This window comes from Acipenser ruthenus, chromosome 10 (genome assembly GCF_902713425.1).
Source record: "Acipenser ruthenus chromosome 10, fAciRut3.2 maternal haplotype, whole genome shotgun sequence".
NCBI lineage: Eukaryota > Metazoa > Chordata > Actinopteri > Acipenseriformes > Acipenseridae > Acipenser > Acipenser ruthenus.
The window spans coordinates 51842272-51855209 of record NC_081198.1 but is presented as its reverse complement, the minus strand read 5'-3'; the positions used below and the strand labels follow the sequence as shown (position 1 = coordinate 51855209).

The 12938-nt window shown below is 39.7% G+C and overlaps 1 long non-coding RNA gene across 1 annotated transcript; it reads left to right on the top strand.

The window, feature by feature from the left end:
- The first annotated feature begins 210 nt into the window (after nt 1-210).
- Nucleotides 211-1917, top strand: LOC117405603 (uncharacterized). Its single transcript, XR_004544873.3, has 4 exons — nt 211-339; nt 445-472; nt 835-857; nt 1723-1917. It is a non-coding gene; the product is annotated as an uncharacterized LOC117405603 (long non-coding RNA).
- Nucleotides 1918-12938: the final 11021 nt, after the last annotated feature.

Here is a 12938-nt window from a genome sequence, read left to right as displayed (position 1 = left end):
TGTAGGAGGGTCTGCTGTTTGTTGCCATAGGGATTCTCTGTCGGCCCTTCACCCAAATATTTCTCAATTCAAAATGGAACAGGTTTAGGAAATATTATTATTATTAAATTCGCTTGGGCTTCGGAAAGGGTTAAAACGATCTAAATCCCTTTTATAAGTTGTGTATAAAAAAGAAATAAAGAAAAATAATACAATAAAATAAAACTAATTGAACTGCAACCGCTTGATGGCGCACAACTATAAATGAAAGCTCGCGAGGAAGCGTTTCTCTATCCGGGTTAGCGGAACTGAACCCGGTCTCTCTTCCGGTCTACGCAGTTGTTGTGAGCGGTTGAGGAGGTGAGTAAGGTTTTGTTCTTCTTTAACGTTTCAATCAGTTTTAATCAAGCGTTAAAATAATCCATCCGATTGTTTGCTTACATATATACTTTGGCTTTTTTTCAGATCCTTCTGTATAACTATGAGGGCTAAGGTAAGCATCATTTTAACGTCTTATTTTAATAAAACCAAAAAATGACTAGACGTCTTGGCCTGCTGTGTTTTGTTAATACACGCAGCCAAGTCGAGCACACTTTTAACCGTAAGCCCAGTTTATATGTGCGCGTCTTGATTTGAGGTTCTCAAAACTCACTAGTTCAATCTTTATCTTTTAAATTCCCCTTTATATGTACGTGCGTTTTGTGTATTTAATTGTGTGTATCTGTCTTTCATTTTTATTGCCTGTCGAGTATGTTTGTTTTAATATTCTGTAAGGTGCTTTTGGATAAAAGGGTCTGTTTACAATGAGAATATAACTATTTTTGTACGTTTCTAAAATGCTTGTTTCTCTTACAGTGGCGGAAGAAGCGCATGCGCAGGTACGATTCTACATTTGTGCAGACCTATGTTAAAATGGTAAACTGATTTCAATTGCACAAGTCTTCTGAGGGACGGCATTTGAAGAGTTACAATATAGGAACAGCAGTCTTCCATACAAGTAACCTTTTTTTTTAAATGCCCCAATATCTCTTCTCCGTCCTTTTTTCATTTTCACTTATCTTGGTAATTAACAGATCACCCGAATCCATTTTCTAGACTGAATTGAATTCCAGTAGCACAGGAAATGGGGGTGCAATGTTTGCCCGAGATGCAAGGGTGTGAACCGAGTGAAGACAGCGGCAGAAGTTTCTTTTGCCTGGGTTGTGTGCTTCATGGATTTATTTCTTTTAAAATCTGAGCTAAAGGCCAGCACTTTATTGCAGGATAAATTTACTGAAGCTAATCTGTCCGATTTGGCTCTGCTATTCAAGGTACCCCTTTGAAAGTGTGCCTGTAAAGCCAGTGTAAGACATGCAGATGTGGCTTGGGTTTAATGGTACAACAGTTACAAAATCATTAAGATATGAGGTTAGTACAACAGTAGCTGCTGGTGGCTGTATCTCCCCATCAGTCGCTGTGTATAGAATTGTACTACATTTGTTTCCTATCTAATTCTGTAAGGCGTCAAGTTTTGGCAGGGCAACTCCTTGAACTCCATAGAGCTTGCACAACTGTTCAAATTTCTAAAAATTAAAATAAGTAGTGAGTGACAGGAATATGCATGCTTGGAGATACCACCTCTCCCTAGACTACAAGCCACAGCACTCGTGTGTAAGTTCTAATGCATTTCTGTGAATTGCTACCCGCTAGTTTTAAGTGGATAGAAATTGCTGTTAAGGTTTAACTGTTCTCATGAACTCCCAGGCTGAAGCGCAAGAGGAGAAAGATGAGGCAGAGGTCCAAGTAAACCTGCTGCACTGCACCCGCTGCTCCAGATGAAAGACCTGAACTGTCCAATGGAGTGAGCCCAGGAGACCACCAGTTTGCAAGAAGTCTTGGTCCTTGACCTTCTGCAGTTCGTCTTGCACTTTGTAGTACCCCTCCCCTTTTTTTTTTTTTTTAAATAAATCTTTTGGTGAAAAAATAAAATTGAGTTTTTTTTTTTTGCGGCAAGTTGGATGGGTAAAAGATGTTTCTTTTGAAATTCAAGATCACTGACGCATGCATTGCATATATTTTGAGAGGTTCAGAAGTTATCCTTTTTAGTTTTGCAGGTATAGAAGTTCAAATCAAAGGTAGAAATAATGTGGGGGAGGTTGGGTTATAGTGTGGGCTGTGACAACCAGTTGGGCTATATTATTGCATATCACTAATCTGTGAATTTAAATAAAGATGTAGTGTAAGTACCTAACCGGCTTTGGGAGATTGATGTATGGAATAGAACTGTTACATCGTGTTGCACCGATTCCCAACCAACAATTCAGTTGAGCAGATGGCAATGCAAGGTTTAAAGTGTGTATCGATATCTTCATTTACTGATGTTCACATTTTGTTAGGCAGTGTGGTTGAAGCACGTCCACGTGATGTGCAGGTTGAGTCGTGCAGTTGGGAGAGCAGGTTTGCATCCTGGCTGTGAGAAATCCAGTGGTGTTGCTGCAGGTCAGGGAGACTGTTCCTCCTCATTGTGCTACAGCGAACCCTACAGGCTTGGGAACCTAGCGAGCTCAGGCAGACACCTGCAGGGCTTGCCTTTGTGATCCATAGGCTGGTAGCTCGCTGCCATCCGCTCTCGAGGAAAGAGGAAACCTGTTCCTGGGATCGGAGGATGCCCACTGACCCTTCAGTTCTTATGAGTGGTGTGGAGATGGTGGTGATTTGTTGTGGTGAGGGGGAAAAAATTTTGGACGTTCTAAATTGGGGGTAGAATAACTGGGTGCACTCCATAAAAGCTAATAAAACAATGCTTGCTTCTTGTTGGTGGTTCATGGAACAAGAGCTGTATTAAGAGGACATTGAAGTCCAGGGTCTGGAATAGGTTCTGGAGATGCGTGTATTTACGCTGACACCTGTCTGGCCTAGGAGCTTGATTTAATTCCAGTTTACAATTCTCAGTCTGCCCAGCAGAGGGAGCTGTGAGCATACATTCTGTTAAAATATAAAGTATTTTTTTTATTTTAAAAATGATTTCAACTTTGCAGGGAAACATGTGTTTTAATGTTCCTTACATAAGAATGGTGTGTGTGTATATATATATATACACACACATACAGTAATGTGCAAAATTATTAGAACACCCCATTGCTTCTGTAGTTTTGATTTGTCGTGCATCTGAAAACCACTGGAACTGAAAATAGTTAGAATAGGCAAATTAGTGATTGTCTAATTGAATTGCTGACTTTAAATAATGTAGTAATAATAAAATAGTAAGAGAAAAGGAGCACATAGCCAGTTGTTTAGGATGCCTAGTTAAAGCACAAAGTGGTCTAACATTTTCACACATGAGTGCCTATTGTTTCTATAGCACTGATTACTGACCAAAAATTGAAATTCTCACCCTGAGGTTTTTATGCAGGTAGGTATATAAAGAATGTCCTGAAGTGTTGTAATACATGTGCACACTGCTCTGTGTGTGTGTATATATATATATATATATATATATATATATATATATATATATATATATATATATATATTATATATACACACACACACAATTAGGGATTTGTTCCAATTGTTTACTATGAAATGCACGTGGAAATCACAATACCTTTCTGCTTGCTGCATGTAGGGGATTTTGCAGATTTAAGTTTCCAGAACAGTTTAGTTGTATACTATGAAGGAAAGAAACAATAGATAAGATTCAGCAAATCTTTCCTTTAGCTTCAGCCCAGCAAGACATAAATGTTATTTTAATAACAGAATTACTGAATCCAGCAGTAGGTGACTCACCACCTCCATAATAAATTAGAATGCAATAACCTCAAGACTGCATCCAGAAGATTATGTAGTGTTAGTTTAGAACTCAGTTGGAAATATTGAACATTACTTAGTAGTGTTATATAAAAATAATTAAAAATGAGTGCAATATGAAATGCAAAGGCTGTCTGTTCCAATGGAACATGGAAGCTATTTTCCCTAGAGACGCGCTGGAAGTCTTTTTGGATACCTCCACACTCAAGCATTAATGTTCTCTGCAGTTGTCCTTACCAGCTGTATAATTGACATCAGCAGGTATCCTGACCTGAGGCACAAGGTCGGTTTCATACAGGTGACTAGCACTTAATTGTTGTCTCAAGCACTAGCCTAGGGCTCTGTTCTTTAAGATATGCTACGATGCCTGATAAGAGGACATGGAAAAAAAATCTAAATGAAAATGTGTTATATCGAGAACGCAAGATACATTCAATATTGTAATATATTAGCTTGTCATAACGGCTTCTAATACTGAGATCCTGAGATAATCTCATTGGCGGATTACAGGAACTCAAAGCCTCCAAGGTGCTGCAAGTGAAGCTGGTGGCAGCAGGAAGCATGTGTTTCTCTGGGCCAGCATGTGCACAGGGAAAGCAGATACCATTCACCATCTCATCACAGTCACCATAACTTCTCTTAACCTGAGGCTACTCCAGAGGACACAGCTTGAACCCATCCTGGGGCTGAGACTGGGCGTGTGCACAGGTTTCCTCCTCCTGCAACAGGCTTACCTCTGCACCATATGTTATTGATCTTATTTGCATTAAAATAGGTTGAAAAGTCACAGGTGTGTTAACACGATGCACATTAGACATTGTGAGGCTTAAATACATAATAAAACATTTTTAAAAATGTTATATTGTAGGATGCAATGATTCCAGATGCTGGTCAAAAGGATTGCTGATGTATTGTCATGGTTTCTTCTGCTTTGCTATTTGAACTTTGTGTTGTTGTGTTTTTTGTATTGTGTTTACACAATGGCAGTATATTGCTGGTGAAGGGGTGTTTATTATTAGTAAATCCCCTCATCCCTCCTGGCAATCCCATTCATACCTCTGCTAAACCCTGCCTGCACAGTCCCAGTAAACTGTGTATCAGGAATGGGGCTCATCAAACCAGAGCTGCAGTCCTTTAAACAGTGTATCAGGAATGGGGCTCATCATACCAGAGCTGCAGTCCTTTAAACAGTGTATCAGGAATGGGGCTCATCATACCAGAGCCGCAGTCCTTTAAACAGTGTATCAGGGATGGGGCTCATCATACCAGAGCCGCAGTCCTTTAAACAGTGTATCAGGGATGGGGCTCATCATACCAGAGCCACAGTCCTTTAAACAGTGTATCAGGGATGGGGCTCATCATACCAGAGCCACAGTCCTTTAAACAGTGTATCACCACTCCAGAGTGATGAGCTCCAGGACGTGAACCCTCGATGACACCACTCCAGAGTGATGAGCTCCAGGACGTGAACCCTCGATGACGCCACTCCAGAGTGATGAGCTCCAGGACGTGAACCCTCGATGACACCACTCCAGAGTGATGAGCTCCAGGATGTGAACCCTCGATGACACCACTCCAGCGTGATGAGCTTCAGGAAGTGAACAGGGTTACTGTTTCACTGCCAATGAATTTCTTCACCCCCACTGTGCTGTTTGCATTCCCTGAGGACAAGCTTGGCTCTTCCCTGAGACCGAGGGCTTTTTCCACCTAACTAATGGACTTTAAGGGACAATGTTTGGGAAGTATTTGGGGTAATGATGCTGGGAGTATGAGGACGGAGTATTTGGGGTAATGATGCTGGGAGTATGAGGACGGAGTATTTGGGGTAATGATGCTGGGAGTATGAGGACGGAGTATGCTAGGAGTATGAGGACGGAGTATTTGGGGTAATGATGCTGGGAGTATGAGGACGGAGTATTTGGGGTAATGATGCTGGGAGTATGAGGACGGAGTATTTGGGGTAATGATGCTGGGAGTAGCATTTTGCTACAGAGAAGCAGACGTTACTCTGCTAACATTTCAAAGCCTAGCTGATCCCTAATTGGTATTCTGCACATTAGCATGGCTTGTGCATTTGCTGTTGGTCCTTGGTACAGTCTGTATATAATGGGGGAAAAAAACAATAGCAGTTTTGTTGGTGTGGTTAATTATGACTCAGTCATGAAAGTATAAAAGCTTTGAAAAATGGATCACGCTTGGCTGAGCCACACGTGTAACTTGCTCGTGAACAAAGACATCAATCAATGCAGGTTTTGAGTGCTGTACATAACCCCTTTTAAAAACGTGTTTAAGATGATCACAACATGATCCATGTGTTTTTATCAGTATGGGCTGAATTAGTGCAATACGATGCCACTTTCATGCTTTTGATGGTCATTTTAGAGAGGGGAGATTTAACATAAGCCAACGTGTGCACACGCTGGGGTGTGTGTCCATGTGGGTAGACTTAGCTTTGATGAAATGATAGGCATTGCTTCTATGGATATGAAATGGAAAATACATTAACAAAGATAAAAAGATGCACACACTGTACTTTGATCCTACAGGGAACAGATGGAAACTGCTGTTTATTCCTGTGATCACTGTCCGTGTATCACATGACCTCTGCCTGTTCAGACACAGACCATGTTAAACATGCCCATTCTTTTAGGATAGGCAGTCATTAGATCTGCCACAGTTAAGATCAATTGAGCAGTATTTTCTGTTCAGTCAATTCATTGGAGTCTTCCACAAATTCAACCACATTTTCATTGGAGTCTTCCACAAATTCAACCACATTTTCATTGGAGTCTAAATACACTATGTGTATTTAAAATAATAAAATAAGAATTTAAAGGGTAATAAATTACAGTCTATGTATATTAGTTAATAAGTGACACATTTCCTACATTTAAAACAAAAAGACTATCTACATAGTCTGATTATCATTTATATTAAAGTTATAATTTCTATATTTTGGTTGCTTTGTTTATTTCTTTTTTTAAGTCTGTGATGCATGACGGCTGCATAAAAATGTATTCTTGAGCATCCACCATCTCTGGCTGTGATTAAAGCCAGTGTAACTTTCCATGCTTTCCGGTATGGGAAGCACATTGTGGATGTGGCATTGCTTTACAGTATATACTGTGGGGTATACGCATGAATCCTGGGGATGCACCATTTCTTTTCCACACCATAGTCGTCTTCTTTCCTTCTTTCTGAGGAAGGTGAGAAGTAACACTTTCTAGGATGGACAGTTAAAGCATCATTTTGTAACAGATGGTATCAAAAGATTCCTGTACAGAGCCGTGTTGATGAAATGTTTCTCTGAGTGACTGAGAAGTGAGAATGGATTTCTCAGTGGGAGATTCCTCAGACTAAATGAGTGCTGTGATGCCCTCGTGGTGCTGTGTGGCGGAGTGTCCCACCCCTATATATATGTGTGCTATTTTATTATTATTTATCATCTTATTGTTTGCGGCGCAGATGCAAAGCCTCCTCTATTATTTGTTATTTTGTATTTTTGATTTATTAAAACCTCGTGAGGATGTGTGACTGATCAGCTATTGATTATTTAACTAGCTGACAGTCACGCATCCTTATTAAACTCGTGCAGACTATGCACATGTGCAGACTATAGAATATAAAAACCTGCAGCTGTCTGCGCTCAGGGTGAGGGTGTTCAAGAGTGGAGAACGAGTGAGGATGTTCGAGAGTGGAGAACGAGTGAGGATTTAGGAGGTAAAGAAATTAAAACATAAACAACTGCTAAGCGTGCTGGTTTTTACTCCAGCGCGATACTTATCTGTTTATTTCTGTTTGTTTGGCCGACGCGCCTTTTTGTTTTGTAGTGTTTTGGTTTGTTTTGTTTAAACTGTTTGTTTTATTATTTAATAAAACACTGAGCGCCGTTGCGCTCCAGTTTTGCACCGCCATTCCTTGTTTTGGTTTTGTGTTCTTGGTCCGTGACGTCACCACACCTACGCATGGCAAGCCATCCTGTCACATGCTGTAATTGGTATTAAATACCCAAGTTGTGTCAAAACCAAGGTTTATTGGTGCAAGCTAGCATGCTGGTCAAACAAAGGGTATGTTCCTTTTTATTACGCAGCAAAAAAGAAGAATCAGGCTACGCCATGAAGGAATGCAGACAATGCAACAGACAGAGAGAGGCTGTTTTGAAACAGCTTTTAGAGAGCAGAATTTGAGCAATACGGTCATAAGCAACAAGGCTTTGAAAAGACCAGGATACAATTACTCAGAATAAATGACTGAATGAGATCAAAATGCTGCACAAAACTGGATTAAACAAAAAAACAGATACAGGGAGGATTCTACACTCCAAACTTACAAACAGATACAGGGAGGATTCTACACTCCAAACTTACAAACAGATACAGGGAGGATTCTACACTCCAAACTTACAAACAGATACAGGGAGGATTCTACACTCCAAACTTACAAACAGATACAGGGAGGATTCTACACTCCAAACTTACAAACAGATACAGGGAGGATTCTACACTCCAAACTTACAAACAGATACAGGGAGGATTCTACACTCCAAACTTACAAACAGATACAGGGAGGATTCTACACTCCAAACTTACAAACAGACACAGGGAGGATTCTACACTCCAAACTTACAAACAGATACAGGGAGGATTCTACACTCCAAACTTACAAACAGATACAGGGAGGATTCTACACTCCAAACTTACAAACAGACACAGGGAGGATTCTACACTCCAAACTTACAAACAGATACAGGGAGGATTCTACACTCCAAACTTACAAACAGATACAGGGAGGATTCTACACTCCAAACTTACAAACAGATACAGGGAGGATTCTACATTCCAAACTTACAAACAGACACCCAACTTCAACATTCTAGCATCTGTGCATGCACAGCTGTCTGTGTGTTTTAGCATCTGTGTATGCACAGCTGTCTGTCCACAAGCCTCATTAATGAAGTGTTTTTTGTTTTGTTTTTTTTTTGGAAAATGCAATCTTGACAGATCAGGATTTAGTATGTCAAAGTAATGCCTGCCATCACTAATAACATTTGCCAAGGTACGTCTGCAAGATAATGAGCTGTGTCTGAAATGCTTTTAGAAAATGCACCTCTAAGTACAGTCTGATTGTGTGTCAGGTTGATTATGGAACAGCTAACATTTTCTAAAGCACGCTAATAGAAAATAGAAAATGAATTATGCCTTTCATTTGACACAGTATGACTTCATACAGCAAGCAGATAAAACACAACATTCCTGCTGGGAATGTTAATCATTGGCACATGGGGAGGCTTTATTCTGTTTAATTTGTTGACCAAATCCCATGAATGCATGAATTATGATTGTGCAAACAGTTAATACCTAAAAACTAGTAATAAATACCTGGAAAGAGGAATTCTTTAGAGTAGACATCCTTTAAATATATATATATATATATATATATATATATATATATATATATATATATATATATATATATATATATATATATATATATATATATATATGGAGAAGGGCTTTTGTCTGGAACATCCTGAAATAAAATATTTTTTAATCATTTAAAATGTTTTTTAATGGGGATTTACACAAAAGGTTTACATGATTAAAAAATCATTTATTTCAGGACGTTTTGGACACATGGAGTGTTCAAGGCATACGTTTCAATGTGGCACTGCAGTTAAGGGCAGCTGCTGTTTAATAGAATCTTTAAATGAATTATGGAGGTATACAGGAGAAATACGGTATGTGTTAATCTCTGTCCTAGCACCAGCTGCCGGGTGTAAATCATTTAATTCGGAAATTCAATTAATAACCAGCATGTTGGGCATAATGAATTTCGCAACATTGTTCTAGTTAGTGTGCTCAGAACTGCTATTTAATAAGCTGCTGTTTACTTCATTGTTGCCTGGGAAATATACCAATGAAAAAAGATAAAATACAGCATGTAGAAATAATGACTAATCTGGTTAACGCTTGACTTCAGTGAAAGCTAATAGGGCTCTTATACTGCACAGTACCTACCATAGCCTTCCTTACCTACATGGTCAGCTGTTCCAACTTGCTCACACTTTTCCCCTAGTCATTTTATTTATTCATTTTAGAAAAAGCTTTTAATCTTTACATCTTTAAATGGTAAATAACAGGCAGGACACTTTCTATTCATGAGGATTCCATTAGATGAGTGCTGTGTGTTTTAATGCCTCTACTGTTCTATACTTTAGAGTGTGGTAAGTGTCTCTGCCCCTATAATTAGGGCCATTAAATTCACTGAATGATGCACTTTTTGAGTGAGAGATATTAATGCTAAAGAGCCATTAGCAAGGAATGAATAAAAGGCATTAGTGTTTACTTATGAGATTTAGGAGACCCGACATGGCAGCCAAAGGGCTTGTTCCCCCATCTCAATTGCAATATAATATAGCATAAGCACTATTTCATCTGCATAACCTTTTCAGTATGGGTGTTAGCAGCTTGAAGAAAATGCATTATCATAATAGCCTACAGAGCTTGCTGTCCAGCTGAATGGCAAGATGTTTGTCTTTGAAACGCAAAGGTTAGCTTCCAGCTTATGCATCTCCATTCAGCTCTGGAGGCCGGAATGTCAAGCCAATACAGTAGCAGTAGTTTCCAACTGCAGACAATAAGACTAATCCGTGTGGGCTGTGTGGCTGCGCTAGGATTGCATTGGTGTGAGTGTTTACTGTACCCCATGCCCACAGCTTCTCAACATCTTTTTAAAGTGTCAATGGTTCTGGCTTGTTCAGTGTAGCATTACCTGACTACTGACACTCTGTAAAACCTTTGTGGTGTATTTTATAAGAATTCACCCCCACACTAACAAAGGCACCGAGTCTAAATGAAGGCTACAAAGGCAAGGTTAACAACATGCAGCATGAAAAGTAAAATGAGAAGCTGGGACTCAGTGCACTACATATAACACTACCATAGTAAAAAAAAAAAAAAATGCCTGCACTCATCAGAAAGAAAGCATTAACACAATTAGCCCCTTTCAAAAGCAAAAGCACCTTTCCCTACATACACGTGTGCTGAAAGTCTATTGAAAAAAAGTACAAACTCCGACAAGTCCTTTCATACAGAAGTGCTGGGCAAACCGTCTTAATCCTGCCAGCCTTAGGGCGGAGCTACAGTACACGAACTCAATGACCCGGATGGGAAACGACATGGCATCCACGGATTGGAGGAGCATGTGCGCTCGTTAACCAAGGGGTCGTGGGTGAGGGTTAAAAAAGGGGGCGTAGTAATCTGTTCCTTTGTAAATGGTTAGAGAAAACCTAAAAGGAGAACCAGTGAAAACGGGAGTGTTGTGTTTGTTTGTACTGTTTTACGTAAAAACTGTTTGTTTGTTGTTTAGACTACTAACACGATCCGGAGCTGTAGCTGAAGGCCAGCACCAAACCGGACACCAGCACTTCCCTTGTTTCACGGAGAACTGTATTTGCACCACAAGCACTAATTCACTCACTAAAAAACCTGTGTGTGTGTGATTTGTGTCACGTGGGGGTGTGTAAAGGACGGGTCTTTTGGTTACGAGTCAAACCCGGGGATTATAAATAAAGTGATACATGCCTCATTGATCACTTTACATCATTATTGTTTACTGTTGTTTGCTGTCAGGCTCTGGACAAAATACAATCAATAAACCCCCTTGCACCTGGATATCGTTGTCTGTCTGTTTCTTCTGCACTGCTGTATTACCTTCACCTGCACACACTTAATCACTTTGTCCCACCCATCCATCCATCTTCACGATAATAAAAGACCTCTCTCATGATTACAAAAAATCTGCATCTTACAGAGGATGGCACAATCCCTTCACGTGCAGATTAAAAGGGGTATTTGTATGCGAGCACGGGGAAGGGCACAAAGTAGTTCACGTGCAGATGTACTGAGATTCCAATTGAATGATTGATTAGCAATCGAGTCTCGGTACACCAGCATGAAAGGTGCAGTGTTTCACTCACTCGGCTTGTGTGTTCATGAATGTTGAACGGGTGTAGAGAGCACATCAAATTAGAGTGATAACCTATTCCCCCATGATCCCAAACTCTGCTTCGTAGCACCTCCTCTATTTGTGTATTATCAGGTGAAACAGGATGCAAAAGCATCACATCTAAGCCACATGTAAAGCATGCCATGCCTTATTAGTAAATTGGTATTTAGAACTACAATGTATGCAACTATCCTGTATCTTGATTTTACTCTTACAGGTATCCATATTCACATTATTTTGTAATGGCTCTTATTTCAAATCATTCTCATCCATTTATCGTATTTACTACATGCTCTTAATGGAATTTACTCATATAAGCAAATATTTTTACTTTAAGCTTACTGCTGTTAGTCGAATTTGCTCTTAAATGTAATTATTCACTGTATTCTTTATTGTGCTCTTATTTGAATTTGACTTTATTTTCTACTGATTTTATTGTACTTTATAACTGCTCTTATCTGTAATGTGATATTCTGTAATGTGATATTTTATAATGTGATATTTTGTAATGTGATACTTTGTACTGTGATATTTTGGTTGTAAGTCGCCCTGGATAAAGGTGTCTGCTAAGAAACAAATAAACAATAATACTATAACATTGCACAATAACTCAAGAACTGCACCCACTGTTCATTGTGCTTGGTGGGCTGAGCAGCACATTCAAATTGATTCAAATGGATTCAAATTGATTCAAATTGATTCAAATTGAATGATCTCTACTTTGAATGAGTTGCGCTGACGCCAGTACAGGATACAAGGCAGTACAGATGCAACCTCACAGCTGAACTGGTGCCAGGCAATCTTCACAGCTGGCAGAGATCTGGAAAATCTGTTCAATTCCGAGGCGATAAGCACCCTGGCTTTGAGTCACTGTGTTCAATTCCGAGAGGGTGATAAGCACCCTGGCTCTGAGTCACTGTGTTCAATTCCGAGAGGGTGATAAGCACCCTGGCTTTGAGTCACTGTGTTCAATTCTGAGAGGGTGATAAGCACCCTGCCTTTGAGTCACTGTGTTCAATTCCGAGAGGGTGATAAGCACCCTGCCTTTGAGTCACTGTTCAATTCCGAGAGAACGATAAGCACCTTGGCTCTGAGTCACTGTGTCCTCAATTCTGCTTATTTTATTGAAAAGAAATACATTCTAAATAAACTGTTGTGCTCAT